We start from the raw sequence: 16,649 nt of genomic DNA, 5'->3' as shown, positions 1-16,649 counted from the left end.
GCATTTCAGAGATGTTCAAAGGAACATGATTATCCTATTTTCAATTCAACACACACAGTATTTGTCATAATTTCCCCCTTAGAATTCTGTAAGCTGACAGCCCACACATTAAGTTCAGAGTCTTCAAAAAATACACTAATGGCACAAAATGAGCTAGAATAATAGAAGATAATACACACTGCATTTAACTCTTTGAACTTTTGTTTCCATGATAATGTGACATTGTTGCACCTATAAACATTGTATATTTACATTGTGTCTGGTATTGGGCAGAAGACAGATTAAGTACAAGATGTGGTCAATTAATCGTGAAGGATTTGGTTTGATTCGGCTTTGGTGGCTCATATCACAAAGCTCATATTACAAATTGGCAGACAAAATGGAGTTTAAGTGCAGATTATTGCATACCATATCATTAATGCAATGCATAATCTTATGGCCTTTATCCTGCAACGTGTTGGATGCTATGTCAATTTTTTGATTTTTTAATCAGAGGATGAATGCTATTAGCATTTCAGAAGTCTAATCTTGAAAAAGGAAGAGACCCAAGGAGTTGGGGATTAGCGGTGGGGGTGGACCAGTGTAAAGACATTGCAGTGTGCTGGGTATGAAGTACTAAGATTCTAGACTCTGCCAGTGACAGCTTGATACAAAGGGAGGGTAGATACAAGAAATTCTGAGGAAAAAATGATGCTTTTAATTTCTTTTTCTTTTCTAATAGCTCTGGCTAGGACTTCCAGTGTATGTTGAATGGAAGTGGCAAGAGTGAGCATGCTTGCCTTATTCCAGATCTTATAGGAAATGATTTCAGTTTTTCACCATTAAGTATAATATTAGTTGAGAGATTTTTCACATATGGCCTTCACTGTTTTGAGGCAAATTCTTTCTATACCTAATTTGTTGAGAGTTTTTGTCATGAAAGGACTTTGAATTTATCAGAGGATTTTTCTGCATCTTTTAGGATGATCATGTGATATTCCTTTTATTCTGTTATGAGGTGTATTGCATTTGTTGATTTGCATATGTTGACCCATTCTTACATCCCAGGGATAGATCGCATTTGGGCAGGGTGCATGACCTTACAAATGTGCTTTTGAATTTGGTTTGCTGATATTTAGATACACCCATTTCACTAGGATATTGGCCTATAGTTTTCTTTCCATGTGGTGTCTTTGATAGAGTGATGCCACCTTTAAAAATGAGTTTGGAACTGTTTCTTTCTCTTCTATTTTTGAAGAATTTAAAGAGGATTGGTGTTAATTCTTTAAAGCTTTGGTAAAATTCACCCCTGAAGCCACCCGGTCCTGGGCGTTCACTTCTTTAAGGCTTTGGATTACTAATTCAGTCCTCTTACTTGTTACTGGTCTGTTCAAGTTTTCTACTACTTCTTGATTCAGTCTTGGCGGGCTGTACGTTTTAAAACTGTATCCATTTATTTATCCTAGGTTGTCCAGTTAGTTGGTGTATAGTTGTGCATAACAGTCCCTTATTGTCTTAACTTTTAAATGTCTGTGGCATCAGTTGTAGTGTCTCCTTTTTCATTTTAAAATTATTTTTACATTCACTATTTCATTTCCTTCTGTCCTAATTTTCATTATTTTCTTCCTTTTGTTAACTTTGGGCTAATTTGTTTATTGTTTTCCAATTCCTTGAGGTATCAAGTTGCTTGAGTTATTTCTTTTTTTAAAATGCAGATGTTTGTCACCATGAACTTCCCTCTTAGTACTGCTTTTACTGTATCCTGTAAGTTTCAGTATGTTGTATCTTTGTTTCATTTGTCTTGAGATATTGTCTGTTTTTTCTTTTGATTTTCTCTTTGACTCGATGGCTGTTCAAGTGTGTGCGTTGTTTAATTTACATGTACTTGTGAGTTTTCCCATTGTTCTTCAGTTTCTGATTTCTAGAGAATTTTACAACACATTGGTCATTTTATTACAGGGGTAAGGGGGTGGAAGAGGTATAAATTTATTTGTGATCTTTGCTTTAACCACTAGGAGAATGGTGCTGCTAAGAAAAACACAGAGGTCAGTTTGGTTGCCAGGGTCTGGGGAGCAAGAGGTGATGGGGTTGAACGGTGATAGGCTGAATGGAAGATATAAAATCAACTTAATTTTAAGATTAATACAGTTTGCAGGATGAATATACTGTTCAAATGGAAATGACCATAGAGATGGAAATAAATGTGTAGTTGCTTCTGGAGAAAGAAATGCTTATGGAAATTATATTCTGGTATAAGATAATGCCTCTCTCTTAATGTGAAGGAAGTCTATAAATTTGGGTTGATTGTAGAGAGGACCATACAGATTTTTTTTGTCTTCACTGTTGGCATCATTGAAATTCAAGAATGGCTGAGTCTAGGTTGTAAGTGGTTAAAATATTGTCTTATCACTGAGCCTTGCTCTTACTTTCCATGTTACTATTCCTCAACTCAAGAACCCCTACAAAATGATCTGGTCATCAGTTATTCATAAACATTACATCAACTGTACTCTCAGCTCTGAGGGTACTAGCACAGAATGAGAAGCTTATGTTAGGGATATACCTTCTAATATGAGCTGATTGTGGATTTCTACCTTAACTTGGGGCGAGTAGGTAAAATATAATGAAATGTTATTCTAGAAATCTACACAAAACCCAGATTTTATTCAATCAGGCCATCTGGCTGATGTTTACTACTTTGATTTGGAAGGTAGAGGAAATGCTAGTTATCTGTAGCTTAGGGAAAAATAGACCCATGTGTATGTATGCATCCTGAAACTTCACTGGTAACATGAATTTAGTTTGTACTATTTCAGAAGTTTTTAGAGTTAGCAAATGAAAATGTATTAGGTAGTATCTCTTTATAGCCTGGGGACTAAGGCTTCAAAGCACAAGGAGGAGAACATTATCCAGGAAGACAAATGGAACTGTATTATAGCTCCTTAATTCCAAAGAAAATGAATCATTATTCATAATAAATTTTATGTGGAAAATATTAACATAACTGTGTTTCAAATGCCTGGCCTATCTCAGACTGAAAAACTTCATTTTTCCTCCAGGGCATATTTTATCATTTAAATTCTAGAAAAATGTGATGAATATAATATTTGAAATAATAGAACCTGAAATTTATCTTAAATGAGATTAGACTATGCCATTGCTCCTAAAGGTATATGTCTTTTTTAAACAGCTGTTAGGAAATGAATTTATCATTCATTATCAATTCTAAAACAACCTCTATATATCTTTTGAGATTAACTGGCTACTCAAAATTTCTCACCTATCTATTAAAAAAGAAAAAAAAGCAAAGAGATACTCTTCATTATAGCTGGAGATCTGTGTCTGAGACAGTTAATGCAACTATGAAAACACATGTTCATAGATGCCTAAAGGATATTTAATAATCTCTGTATTCTTTTGCATAAAATTTTAGTTAGGTTTTCATGAGAAATGGTGGGGAAGCCTTGACTAAACATGGGCGGAACCACATTTATTTTATCTATATCTTATCAATATGAATTTTTAAAATTAACCATCCATAAGGAGCATTCTGAGTGAAACAGCCTGAATTACACTTTTAGTATGTTAATATTCACAGAGGGGCCCTACCTTAGGATAACTTCATATTTCTTATTTAGCTTTTGATTTGCTAACAGAAAATTTTACAAGAAGCAGATAGAAATTAGTAATTCCAAGACAGAAAAGTATACACAGGGTGAGCTCCTGAAAAGGAACTGCTGTCCCCCATGTAATCCCGAAGAATGCAGGGACTTATAGTCTTAGGGTACAAATGTGATTCAACCTTTTCTTCTGTGGTTTTTTCCTATATAAAGTGATTCATTGAAAATTATTTTATAGGCTTGTATTTATAATGAATATGAATATATAATACTCTCTCACAATTGTTGTAAATAATTGGACAAAACCTTAAGATGTAATCAGAGGTCATCGTAAGACTCATATTTGTATACCATTTCACATGATGTAATATTGGACCTTTATAATAATTCACTTGAATATAAACAAGAAAATAAGCAACTAAAAATAATCTCTTCCATCTTTGGTCAATTCTGTTTAATTTTACTGTTTCAATATTACTACTTTGGCCTATAAGTTTCCTTTCTGCAAAACATAATTGTCTCTGAAATTGTAAGTGATTATTTGGTGACCACACTTAGGCTCTGCAGTGTCAGTAAAGGAAGATCTGATTATGGTTACAGCACATGATACCTAAAGAGGAAACAGCAAAACAAAACAAAAACACAGGTGCTGAGAAGTGCTGGTGACAAGAGGTGATGACAGGGGATCAGAGTTATCTGCTTCACAAGCTTTCTTCATGCTGTCACTACTCAAAAGATAGTAGAGTTTGCCTGTTCCTACACTGTAAGTGGGGATAACTTCTTCCTATCTGCAGGTTACAAGGACTTTCCAATTATTACTTTATTCTCGTCCTGAAAAGCGAAATAAATGTCAAACTAAAAAGAATGGATGTTACAAAAATGCTATGTCTTTAAAATTTCTGGGATAGAGTAACTGTTTCAGGTTTAAAAATACTTTAGCTTCATGTCAGTTGTATATAATCTGTTTACTTTGAAACAACATCAAGAAGAAGCAAGTTAAATATTTATATAAAGTTTATACATAAATATTTATATATAAATATTTATATATATTTATAAAGGTTTTTCATAAAGTAAGGTAACAAAAATAGATAAACATAGTCATGTATTAGTAATGACACTTCATTTTTGTTATGACTTGATTTTCACCAAGGGACAATATTCCCTTGTCTATTTTTAACCTAGTCAATAAAATAAAATGAAATCCATGTATAACCGTAAGATATTTTTTCAAGTATAAGTTGAATTCATCAGCTGTTTTTTTTTTTATATTTTGTCATGGATGACAATATTTAAAATATATTAAAAAATAAATTCAAACAATTCAAAGTGAGAAATACTTTCTTTCCTCAAAGTCATTATTTTGAAGTGTCATATTCTGTTTGTTAAAGTATATTTTGAGACAGAGCATGCTCTGATTAATTGTATTTAAATATTCTGAGTCTTTGTAAAAAATCAATATATTTTAAAGCAAAATAGTTTTTAAAAATAAATTAGTAAGAATATTTCCAGTAAGGATAAAATAATAGGGACTAGATTTAACCTACTGCCTGAAACAACCAAAAGAGGAACCAAATTAATAGAATAAGGGTTCTAAAAGCGCCTGATGTCAGGCAATAAAGCACAGCAATCCAGGAGATTAAGTCGACGAGGTGCATCCTATGCTTGCCCAAATGTACTACTGGAATGAATTTTCTGGCTCTGACAGAGAATCAACCCAGGCAATTCTGAAAAACTCTTAGCTACCCTGAATTAGGAAAAAAGCTAGAAGACACAAAATGATCAGTGTCAGGGAGTGGAGCTGACACACTAGAATATGTACAGATATTAAAAGAAAAGTGAGAACCTTGTAAACAATTTTGTGGCAATAAATTGAACAGAGATAAAATGGAGGAATTCCCCCAAAGACACTGTTACTAGTGAAATTTTGCCCCCTGCCAAAAAAAGGTATGCTGAAGCTCTAACCCAGTGCCTCATAATACGGCCTATTTACAAGATTTAGTCGAGTTGAAATGAAGTCACTAGGGTAGGCCCCAGTCCAGTATGACTGGTGTCCTTATAAAAAAGGAGAAATTTGGACATACAGAGATGATATGAAGACATAAAAGGAAAATACCATGTAAATGTAGAGGATTTGAGTGGTGCACCTCCAAGTCCAAGAATGACAGTGAATCACACTGCCAACCAATCACCAGAAGAAAGGAAGAGGCAAGGAAGGATTCTGCATGAATAAGAGCAAGCCTGTGAAATGTTGATTTTGGATTTCTAAGCTTCAGAACTGTGAGACAATAATTTCTGGTGTTTAAGTCACCCAATTTGTGGTGCTCTATTATGGCAGCCCTAGCAAACCAATACAGACGCAAACTACCGAACTTCCTTCAGGAATACACTGACGACCCGAATAACTCTGTCTGTTAAGAAAATTAAATTTCTATTTAAAAATTTCTCACAAAGAAACTCCAGATACAGATAGAATCTCTAGTAAATTTTACCAAATATTTAAGGAAGAAATATGCTGTTTCTACAAAAGAGAAAATTAAAGAGGAGAGCATAATTTCTAATTTATTCTATATATCCAATATTATTTGATATCACAACCAAGTAAAGATATTACAAGATTAGGAAACTAATCAGACCAGCATCATGCCATGAAAGCAGATGAAAATATTCTAAACAAAATTTTCTGGAATGGAATTCCACAATATATGCGAAGGATGACACATTGTAACTAAATATGGGTTTTCACAGATATGCAGGGTTTGTCTAACATTAAAAAAAAAATCAACGAATGTAATTCACCACATCGACAAACTGAAAAAGACATAACATGATCATCTGACAAAATCCAACATCCATTCATGATTACAGACTCTTAAAAGTGTGAATAAAAGGGACCTTGCTCTTCCTAATTCAGGGAATCTGTGGTAATTATACATCACAATAAATGGGAATGGTTGAATGCCTTCCCTCTAAGGATGGCTAAAATATCTGTTCTCCACCACATCATCTGACATTGTACTGGTGCAGTAAGGTAAGAACAACTAATAAAAATTATCTAGAATGGAAAGAAAGAAAATATTTATTTGTAGGCAACATTCCATGTATAAGATCCAACTGAATACACAAAAAAACTAGTGAGAATTGTAAGGTTGCAGAATACATGACCAAAATGCAAACATCAATACTATTTCTAGGTATGGATAACAAATAATCAGAAACTGAAATCAAAAGAATTATGCAACTGGCAATAGTATCAGAAGTATGAGATCCATAGAGAGAAATCTGACAAAGAATTTTAAAACCAGCAAACAAACCATGAAAACAAAAAAGAGCTAAATTATGTAGCATTTGTGATATGTCTGGCTTATTTCATTTAGCATAGTGTCCTCCAGATTCATTAATGTTTGTTGCAAATGGCAGGATTTCCTTTCTTTTTAAGGCTGAATATTGCATGAATATTCTCCATTTTCTTTTTGCATTCGTCTACTGATGGACATTTAGATTGTTTCCATTTATTGGCTACTGTGAGTAATGCTGCTGTGAACGTGAGAGTGTAGATATTCCTGTGAGAATCTGAATTCAATTCTTTTGGACATATATCAGAAAGTGGGCTTCCTGGATCATATGATAATTCTATTTTTAATTTTTTGAGGAACTTCCATAATGTTTTTCATAGTGGCTACAAGAAGAGATCTAGTGCACAGCATAGAGCTTATGGTTAACAGTACTATTTGAATACTTAATATCTGTAAAGAGGGTAGATCTTATGCTAATTGTTTTTATAATAATAATGATAATGACAATGATAATAATGAAATAATAATAATAATAATAATAATAATAATATAATAATATAATAATAATAATAATAATAATAAGGGTTGGAGGAAGCTTTGGGAGGTGATGAGCATTTTATGGCGTAGATTGTGGAGATGGCTTCACGGGTGTATACTTAACCCCCCCCACCAAAGAAAGGAAGAGTTGATATCACCCCCCCCACCCTTTCCTTTTTCTGCTCTCTGCTCTGTCCAGATGATGGCACCACAAACACTACATGAATCACGTTTAACCAAGGAAAGGTGGACAGGATATGCATCAAGAAGCCATTTTCCCCCAAGGTTCAGTTGAATACAGAAGTTTCACTTTCTTGGAGGTTGCTTTAATTACTGAATAGACGACAAGAAACAAGATGGGTTCTGGCAAGAAGGGCTGAACTCATTTTCCCCTTTCTTTTCCTGATTGGCTGTATCCTTCAGGGAAGGAAATACAACATGACCAACTTGCCATCATATGAAGAGCCACATAAATGTGGTCCATGTAGGAAGTTTGTGTATTTGACAGGAAGGTTGATCATGCTTTTTTTTTTTTTTTTTTTTTTTTTAAGAAAACTGAGCATATCAGCTTGGTCAAGGATAAACAAGGACTGTTTCCCTTCCTTGATCTCCCAAGTGTTCTGTACTCTAGGGCTGTTTTTATAGGAGCTCACTTATTTCTATTCAGGGAACACTTCTTTATATAAAATCCTCATTCTGGACCAAAAGAATCAGATTTTACTACTAACTGCCAAGAAAAGAAAGATTGACTAATATTATCATCTAAGCTTTAATAAAGGATTCATTAATGATTTACTCTTTCTTTAAACATAACTGCTAAAAATTTTATTTTTAAAAATAGTTTAACATATCATTTGGATTACACATGTAATTTTAAAATACATAAATAAACCAAAATAGTCAACCACTTTTCGTACTATGTGAGTGTAATTTCTTGTCAATTGCAGATGTTAAAATCCAATTTAGAAATTTTACATAAAATACTACTAAACAGAAATAACCTTTACAAATTTAAAATCAATTCAAGAATTACCTAATGGGATATTAAAGCAGAATAAAAGATAAAAGTTTTAGCAGAATGTAAGTCTATGATACCTCCAGATTACCCAGAAAAAATTGTAATAATTTGTGTCAAGATGATTTTGCTTTCAATGCAGTTAGTCTTTACAATTACATAATAGCCTTTGGTATCTTTTTATTTCAGTGCCACAATGGGACCTGATTTTCTTCCAGTGATATTCATAACCATGGATGAGGAAACTAATACCACTTCATTAAGTCTAAAGGTAAGAAAGGTATTATTAATACACATAATGTGCTTAGGAGACAGAAACTGAAAATCTTCTTGGTTGTGCAAATACCAAACTGGTTTATTACTGAGTTTGAGGCTTAGAAAATAAAATATATGATGTATGTGATATGTTATGTGTCATTAGGTAAATTACTTAACTCTATATGCAACATATAGCGTAATATTTAATTAATATACAGGCTGCTATACAAAATATTTTCATGAACTTTTATACACCTCCAGGATACTGCTTTTGAGTAGGACACTATGTTCACTTCTTCATAAGTAGGCAGAGTGTCGCCTCTCCAGGGCTGGGTACTCGTGTTTGTTGTTAATGGTTTTATTACTTCTCCACCTGTTTGATTTACACTGCAGTGTCCTGATAGGAAAAAATATATATAATTTTGATTTGATTTCTATAATTTTTAAGAACGTGCTTTATAAAATTAGACATACTAGCAATGAAGTTCTTTCCTTGGAATATCTAAAATATATACAAATCTATATTCAAAATATACTTCATAGTACTAGTAAATTAGAAAGATAATTTGTTACTTGCTGACATGGTTTTTTCTGACATTCAAGCATTTCATAAATCAATTTGATGTATGCAAATCAAAACTATTGAATTAACATAAACTGTTAGATGTCACATAAAATATAACGTAATGCTAGAGTTGGAACAGGGAAATAATTTTCTTCATCACTTAAATTCAGAAAACATTTAACTTAGAATAAATTACATTAAAGTTTCTTGTACTATTTTTAGTGATAATATAATCGTAAGTTGAAGTCCTTTCTGAAGGACTGTAGGGTGTCTCAGAACAAATCAACTTGTAGTAACTGGGAAAAATGAGGAAACTGGTTTTGTAAATACTTAATACTCTAAAACTTAAAGCCAAACCATAATAAATGCTAATCAAATTATTATTTATATAAGTCACAAAATAAATACTTATTAATTATTATATCTAAATGGTAAAGTATTGTGAATTTACTTGGGATTTTCTGTTTTTCTTGTTTCAAAGATCTGTACATACAAACACACACACACACACACACACAAGCAGAAGACCTACACATATTGTAGCAGAAACAGCCCATATGCTTTCTTTATGAGGAGTTGCTTAATTCAATGTATATTTCCTGACTATTCTATTTGCAAAATTTTCTAGACTCTTTTAAAACTATAAAGATGAACACAGTGTATTTTTTTGCCCTCAATGAGCTAATATATCATGAAGGAAATAAGACAGATGAGTAAATAAACATAAAACAAATTAGCAGTACCTAAATAGTAATAAATAAAAACAGATAAACAACGTGGTAATTCCTAGGTGGATGAACGATATTAGACTGACATTTTATGCTACCATGTCATCTGCTACCTAAATAACAAATATGGAAAAGTCGATTAAATCTTAAAGAATAAGAAAGACAGATCTCCAATATCTTCAGGCATCTGTGTTAATTGATGCCTGCGCAGTATTTTTCAGTACGTGCCAGTGGTTTGATTTCATTCACCATGACTCAGTGGAGGACACTTTGCTTGTTTCTCAGCCTCAGCTCTGGGGGCAGCAGATCACAACATCAGCCTAAACAGATTCTTCCTATTTTTTGACTATTCAGATTTCTTTTCTAGTGTTCTTAAAAGCATCTTGAAGAATCCATTTATTCCCAATTGAAAGTTTCCTGATATTAATATTTTGTATATTTCTTTTCAGTAAAGGTGTATTGAAGGTGTCCACAATGATTTCATACACCTGTACATGATTAAATGATTATTAAAGTCAAGCTAGTTAACATCTCTCCTCACATAGTTACCATTTTTTGTGTGTGATGAGAGCATCTGAAATCTATTCTTTTAGCACATTTCCAGGATTCAGTACAGTGTTACTATTATCATCAAGATGTCCATTAGCTCTCGAGATTTGTTTATGCTGCATGAATAACACTGTACTGTTTAACCAATATCCTCCCATTTTTGCTACCTCTTCTCCCCTAGTAACCGCTCTTATCCTCTCTGCTTGTATTATTTGCCTTGTTTTAGATTCCAGTTGTGATTCTGCAGTTTTGTTGTGTGTGTGTGTACCTGGCTTATTTCACTTAGTATGATGTCCTCCAGGTTCACCCATGTGGCTGCAAAGGGCCAATCTCTTTTTTTTTCTTTTTTTAAGGCTGAATGATATTCCATTGTATATAATGCCACATTTCCTTTATCTGGTCATCTACTGACAGAAACTTAGGTTGTTTTCATATTTTGGCTACTGTGACTAATACTGCAGTGAACATGGATATCTCTTCAAGGTTCTGACTGCGTTTTCTTTGGGTATATACCCAGAGTGGGACTGCTGCATTATATGATGTTCTGTTTTTAGTTTTTTGAGAAACTGCCATACTGTTTTCCATAATGGCTGTAAAATTTATATTTCTATGAACAGTGTACAATGTTTTAATTTCTTCACATCTTCAACAATGCTTGTTGTCTTTTATTTTATTGATAACAGCCACCATAATAGGTGTGAGATGATACTTCATTCTGGTTTTGATTTGCATTTCCCTGATGATTACTGAAGTTGATCACTTTTTCGTATACCTCTGGCTGTTCTCGTCTTTTTTTTTTTTTTTAATGTGTATCTTTGCCCTTCGCCCGTTTTTAAAATCAAGTTGTTTGATTATTGGTATTAAATTGTATAGGCTCCTTAGATATTTTGGATAACCTCTTACCAGATATATGGCTTGAAAGTATTTCCTCCCAGTCCTTAACTTGCCTTTTCATTTTGTTGATGCTTGCTTTTACTGTGCAGAAATTTGTTAGTTTGATTTAGTCCCATTTACTTATTTTGGCTTTTGTTGCCTAAACTTTTGGTGTCATATCCAAACACTTGTTGCCAAGGCCAATGTCAAGGATCTTTTCTTTACGCTGCCTTTTAGGAGTTTGACAGTTTTAGGTCTTACATTTAAATCTTTAATACATTTTTCGTTAATTTTTGTATATGGTGTAAGATAAGAGTCTAATTTCATTTTGTGTGTGTGTGAATATCCAGTTTTTCCTACACTATTTATTGAGGAGATGGTTCTTTCCCCATCTATGTATACTTAACACCTCTAATCCCTTGTTCATCAAAGTATTTTCCTTGAAATGCCCTCCCATAGAATATATGGACAGAAGCCATTTCCAAAGCCAAATAAATTTGGGAAACTCTGCACATTCTTCAGAGATTTTAATTGCATATTTACATATTAAACCCTTCTGAACCCCTGCAGTAAGAACACCTACGTTGTTAGTTTTCATTTGATCCCAATCTCCCAAAGCAATTTGCTCATAGATTTAAAAAATCTTGTTAGAATATATTTGCATCCTACAGAGTAATGTTCTATGGAACATGTTTTTGGAGAATCACTGATTTAAACCAAGAATATAGCAGTGGAGTAGGGTTGTTTTGGTTTTTTTTGGTTTGTTTGAGTTGTAATGGTTCTATTTTTAGAATCTCTTTTCTGGATATTTTTCTCTCTTATTCATTGTACATTGTCTCAATTACTGTAACTTTATAGAAAATCTTGGTACAAAATAGTGTTGGTATTATACCTTTGTTGCTCTCTTAAAATATTGTTTTATGTATTTGAGATCCTTTGCATTTTTATGTAAATTTTAGAAGCAGGCTGACAATTTCTTCAAAAAGCTGCTGAAGTTTTGATTGGGATGACATTGAATTTATATGTCTATTTAGGGAAAATAAACATCTTAACAATATTGTGTCTATTCTAAGCAAAGTCTGTACAAGGTATATGACCCCAGTTATGTCAGTCTCTTTAATTTATCTTACCAGTGTTTTTTCAGTTTCAGGCATAGTTCTACATCTTTTGTTGAATTTATTTACAGGTAGTTGTTCAGATGTTATTGTAAATGGTATTTTAAATTTTATTTTCCAGTTATTTGTTGTTAGCATATAGAAATACATTATAAATTGTTTTTGTTGACTTTGTTTCCCATAACCTACATTTACTTACTAGTCCAGGAGCTGTGTTTGTATTAATTCACTGGGACTGCCATAACAAAGCATCACAACTGAGTGGCCTCAACAACAAAAATGTATTGTCTCCCGTTCTGGAGGCTACATGTCCAAGATCAAGGTGTTGGCAAGGCCAGGCTCCCTCTGAAAGCATTAGGGAAAAATCTGGCCTTTCCCCTTGGCTTGTTGGCAGTATAACTCTGTTTTCACATGATGTTCTTTCTGAATGCGTGTGTGTGTCCAAATTTCCTTTCTTACAAGAACAGTGGTCATCCAGGATTAGGGACCTACCTTACTCCAGTACGAGCTCATATTAACTAGGTATGTCTGCTTATGACCCGATTTCCAAATCAGTTCACATTCTGAGGTACTTGCAGTTAAGACTTCAACGTATGAATTTTAAGGGACGTAATTCACCTCATAACACTGTTTATATGTAGATTTCACAGGCTTGTCTATGTACACAATCGTCATCCTCCAACGAGAGTTTGACTTCTTCCTGTACAATTAAGCCTTTTATGTCTTTTTCTTACATTTCTGTCTCTAAGATTTCCAGTACAATCTGGAATGGAAGTGGTGCAGGTGCATGTATCTGTCTCTGTCCTGTCTTAGGGAAAAACATTCAACATTTAACAGTAAGTTTGATGTTAGACATGGGTTTCTCATAGATACCTTGTAACAGATGATGGAAATACCATTCTGTTCCTAATTTGATAAGATTTTTAAATTATTGTAAGTATTAAATTATTATTTTAATTAAAAAAATGTTTATTCTTCATGTATTGCAACGATCATGTATTATTTCTATATTATCTTGTTTACTGTATCCTTTGCTACTGTTCATCTGCTGAATCACTTTGGGATCCAGGGATAAATACACTGGGTTTTATAAATGGCATTTATAAGAAGTTCAATTTGATTTGCTAATTTGTAAAGGATTTTTGTGGGTATGGTCACAATCCATTTCTGATTTACTTTTCTTATAATGTCTTTCTCAGGAATTAGTATAGGGTAATAATGGGACAAGCAAAAATGATTTCAAAAGAGTTCTGACTTCTTCTGTTTTATTAAAGGATTTGTGTGAAATTGGTGTAACTTTTTCCATTTTCATTGATAAAAATCACCATTGAAGCCCTCTGAGTCTGGAACTTTGTTGGTAGGAAGACTTTTTAAAAAATCAAGTCTTTAAGAGACAAAAGATAATCATTTTCTATGCAGTTTTCTATTTCAATTATGCTTTCTTTTACTTTTTTGGTAAACAGTCTTTAATTCAAGTGGGTGTACTTATTGTTGGAAAGCTCTTCAAAATACTTCTTTACATTTCTTTTAATAACTGTTGGATTTATAACAATGTTTTATATTTTATTCAATACACCCATAAATTCTGTATCTCTCTTGAGTTTTTATTCCCAACCAGTCTTACTAAGGGTTTATAAATTTTAGTAAAATTTCAGGGGCCAACTTTTGATGTTACTGTTTTTCTTGATTATCTGTTCTCTATTTCGTTACTTTACTCCCTTATTTATTGTGATGATTTATGTGTAATTTGTGCTTCTGCTTCTGGCTTCTGAAGTGAAAGCATAGATCACTGATTTTAACCTTTCTTTCCCAAGCAGACTCAGTGCAATGCATCTCCTTCTAATCGTTGCTTTAGCTGCAGTCTACAAGTTTTAATATATGTGTTTTCATTCTCAGCAGGCTCAAAATATTTCTATTTTTCTTTATGATTCCTTCTTTGATCCTTGTGTTGTTTAGAAGTATGCTGTTTAAATTCTAAACATTTTAGGATTTTAGACATTGTATTCTTAGTGATTTATAATTTAATACTATTATTGTTAGACAACTTACTCTGTATGATTTTAACACTTAGTAAAGCATTGAGATTTGTCCTTGGCCCAGCCAATGGACAATACTGGTTTACATTCCATGTGCACTTGAAAAGCATGTGCATTCTGCAGTTGTTGGGTATAATGTTCTGTAAATAGCAATTTTGTGAAAACAACCTAAGTGTTCATCAGTGGGTGAGTGGATAAAGATGTGTATACACACACACACACAATATAATATTATTCAACCATGAGAAAGAAGGAAATCCTACCATTTGTGAAAGTATGGATAGACTTTGAGGACATTATACTAAGTGAGATAGACAGAAAGACAAATACTTTATAATAACCATTCATATGTAGAATCTAAAAAAGCCAAACTCATAAAAAGAGTAAAATGTGGTTACTAGGAGCTGGAGGATGAGGGAACAGGAGAAATGTTGCAGGGTACAGACTTGCAACTAATAGATGAATATGTCCTGGAGATCTAATATACAATATAGTGAATATAGACAACAATATTGCATTATAATCATCAAATTTGCTAAGAGACTCGATATTAATTCCCACCGCACAAAAAATAATTTGATAATCTGGTGAAATGAGAGAGATGTGGCAATCATATTACAGTATATAAATGTATCAAATCAGCATGTTGTACATCTTAAATTTACATAATGTTATATGTCAAATAGATTTCAATGAGTCCTAACAAATACACACATATGAAATATCAACTTTGTCAAATTTATTGATAGTATAGTTCAAATCATGAATCCTTACTAACTTGTTTCTCCAATCCATTACTCAAGAAGGGGCGTTAAAATACTCAATTATGATCATAGGTATATATACATTTTTCTTTGATTCTCTTTGTATTTTCTAGATATATTTTGAAGTTCTTGTTTTAGGTACATATTCATTTAGGATTGTTAAATTTTCTTGATAAAGTGATCATTTTATCATCATGAAATACCCCTTTTTATTACAGGCGTATCTCACTGTATTGCATTTTGCAGATACTGTATTTTTCACAAGTTTGTGGCACCCGTGTCAAGCACGTGTATCTGTGCCATTTTCCCAACAACACTTGCTCACTTTGTGTCTCGTGTCACATTTTGGTAATTCTCAAAATATTTCAGACTTTTTCATTATTATCATATTTGTTATAGTAACCTGAGCTCAGTGGTCTTTGATGTTACTATTGTAAAAAGATGACACCTCTGAAGGCTCAGATGATGGTTAGCATTTTTGGCAATAGTTTGTAATTAAGGTACATACGCTGTTTTGTTTTTAGACATAATGGTATTGTACACTTAGACTACAGTATGGTATAATCGTAATTTTGTTTGCACTCGGAACCCAAAAAATTTGTGTGACTTGCTTTATTGCAATATTTTCTTTATTTTAGTGGTCTGGAGCCAAACCCACAGTATCTCCAAGGTATCTGTACCAATAATACTGTCTTGAAACCTGCATTACCAGATGCTAATTTAGCTACACTAGTTTGTTTTATGCTTTGTGTGATGGTTATATTATTTTGTCAACTCGACTGCCATGAGGTGCCCGGACATTTTGTTAAACATTATTCTTGGTGTGTGTGTGAGGATGTTTCTCGATGAGATTAACATTCCAATCAACAGAATGAGTAGTGAATTGCCCTCCCTAATGTGGGTGGGAGTCATCCAATAACTTGAAGGACTGAGTAGAACAAAAACGCTGATGCGTCTCCTGCCTAACATCCTTTCAGGGACGTTGTTTCTTCCTGCCTTCAGAACTGAACTGAAATATTAACTCTTTCTTTGTAGGTTTTGAGCCTGCCTTCTTTCACCTGAAACTACGTCATTGGCTCGTCCAGGCTCCCAGCTTGCCAACTGCAAATCTTAGAACCTGTCAACTTCCTTCATCATGTAAGTCAATCCCTATAATATATATGTCAAAATATGCCAAAAGGATGCGTGTTTGTCCTTTTGGTTCTATTCTTGTGGAGAACCTTGCTTTCTTAGTCCATGCAGGCTGCCATGACAATAAGATAAACTGCGTGTCTTAAACAACAGTCACTTACTCTCACAGTTCTGGGAGCTGGG

General features: G+C 33.2%; 1 long non-coding RNA gene across 9 annotated transcripts in view; it reads left to right on the top strand.

The window, feature by feature from the left end:
• LOC116664851 overlaps positions 1 to 16,649 on the top strand; it is a 161,973-nt gene that overhangs the window by 102,577 nt on the left and 42,747 nt on the right. For all 9 annotated transcript variants that reach the window (XR_004321340.1, XR_004321344.1, XR_004321342.1 and 6 more), the window contains exons 2-3: positions 8,637 to 8,718; positions 16,371 to 16,472. This is a non-coding gene — a long non-coding RNA (uncharacterized LOC116664851). The remainder of the gene's footprint in view (positions 1 to 8,636; positions 8,719 to 16,370; positions 16,473 to 16,649) is intronic.

Source organism: Camelus ferus, chromosome 7, assembly GCF_009834535.1.
Source record: "Camelus ferus isolate YT-003-E chromosome 7, BCGSAC_Cfer_1.0, whole genome shotgun sequence".
In the NCBI taxonomy this organism is placed as follows: domain Eukaryota; kingdom Metazoa; phylum Chordata; class Mammalia; order Artiodactyla; family Camelidae; genus Camelus; species Camelus ferus.
Note: the sequence above shows the minus strand (reverse complement) of the source record. Positions and strands in the feature narration are given on the sequence as shown.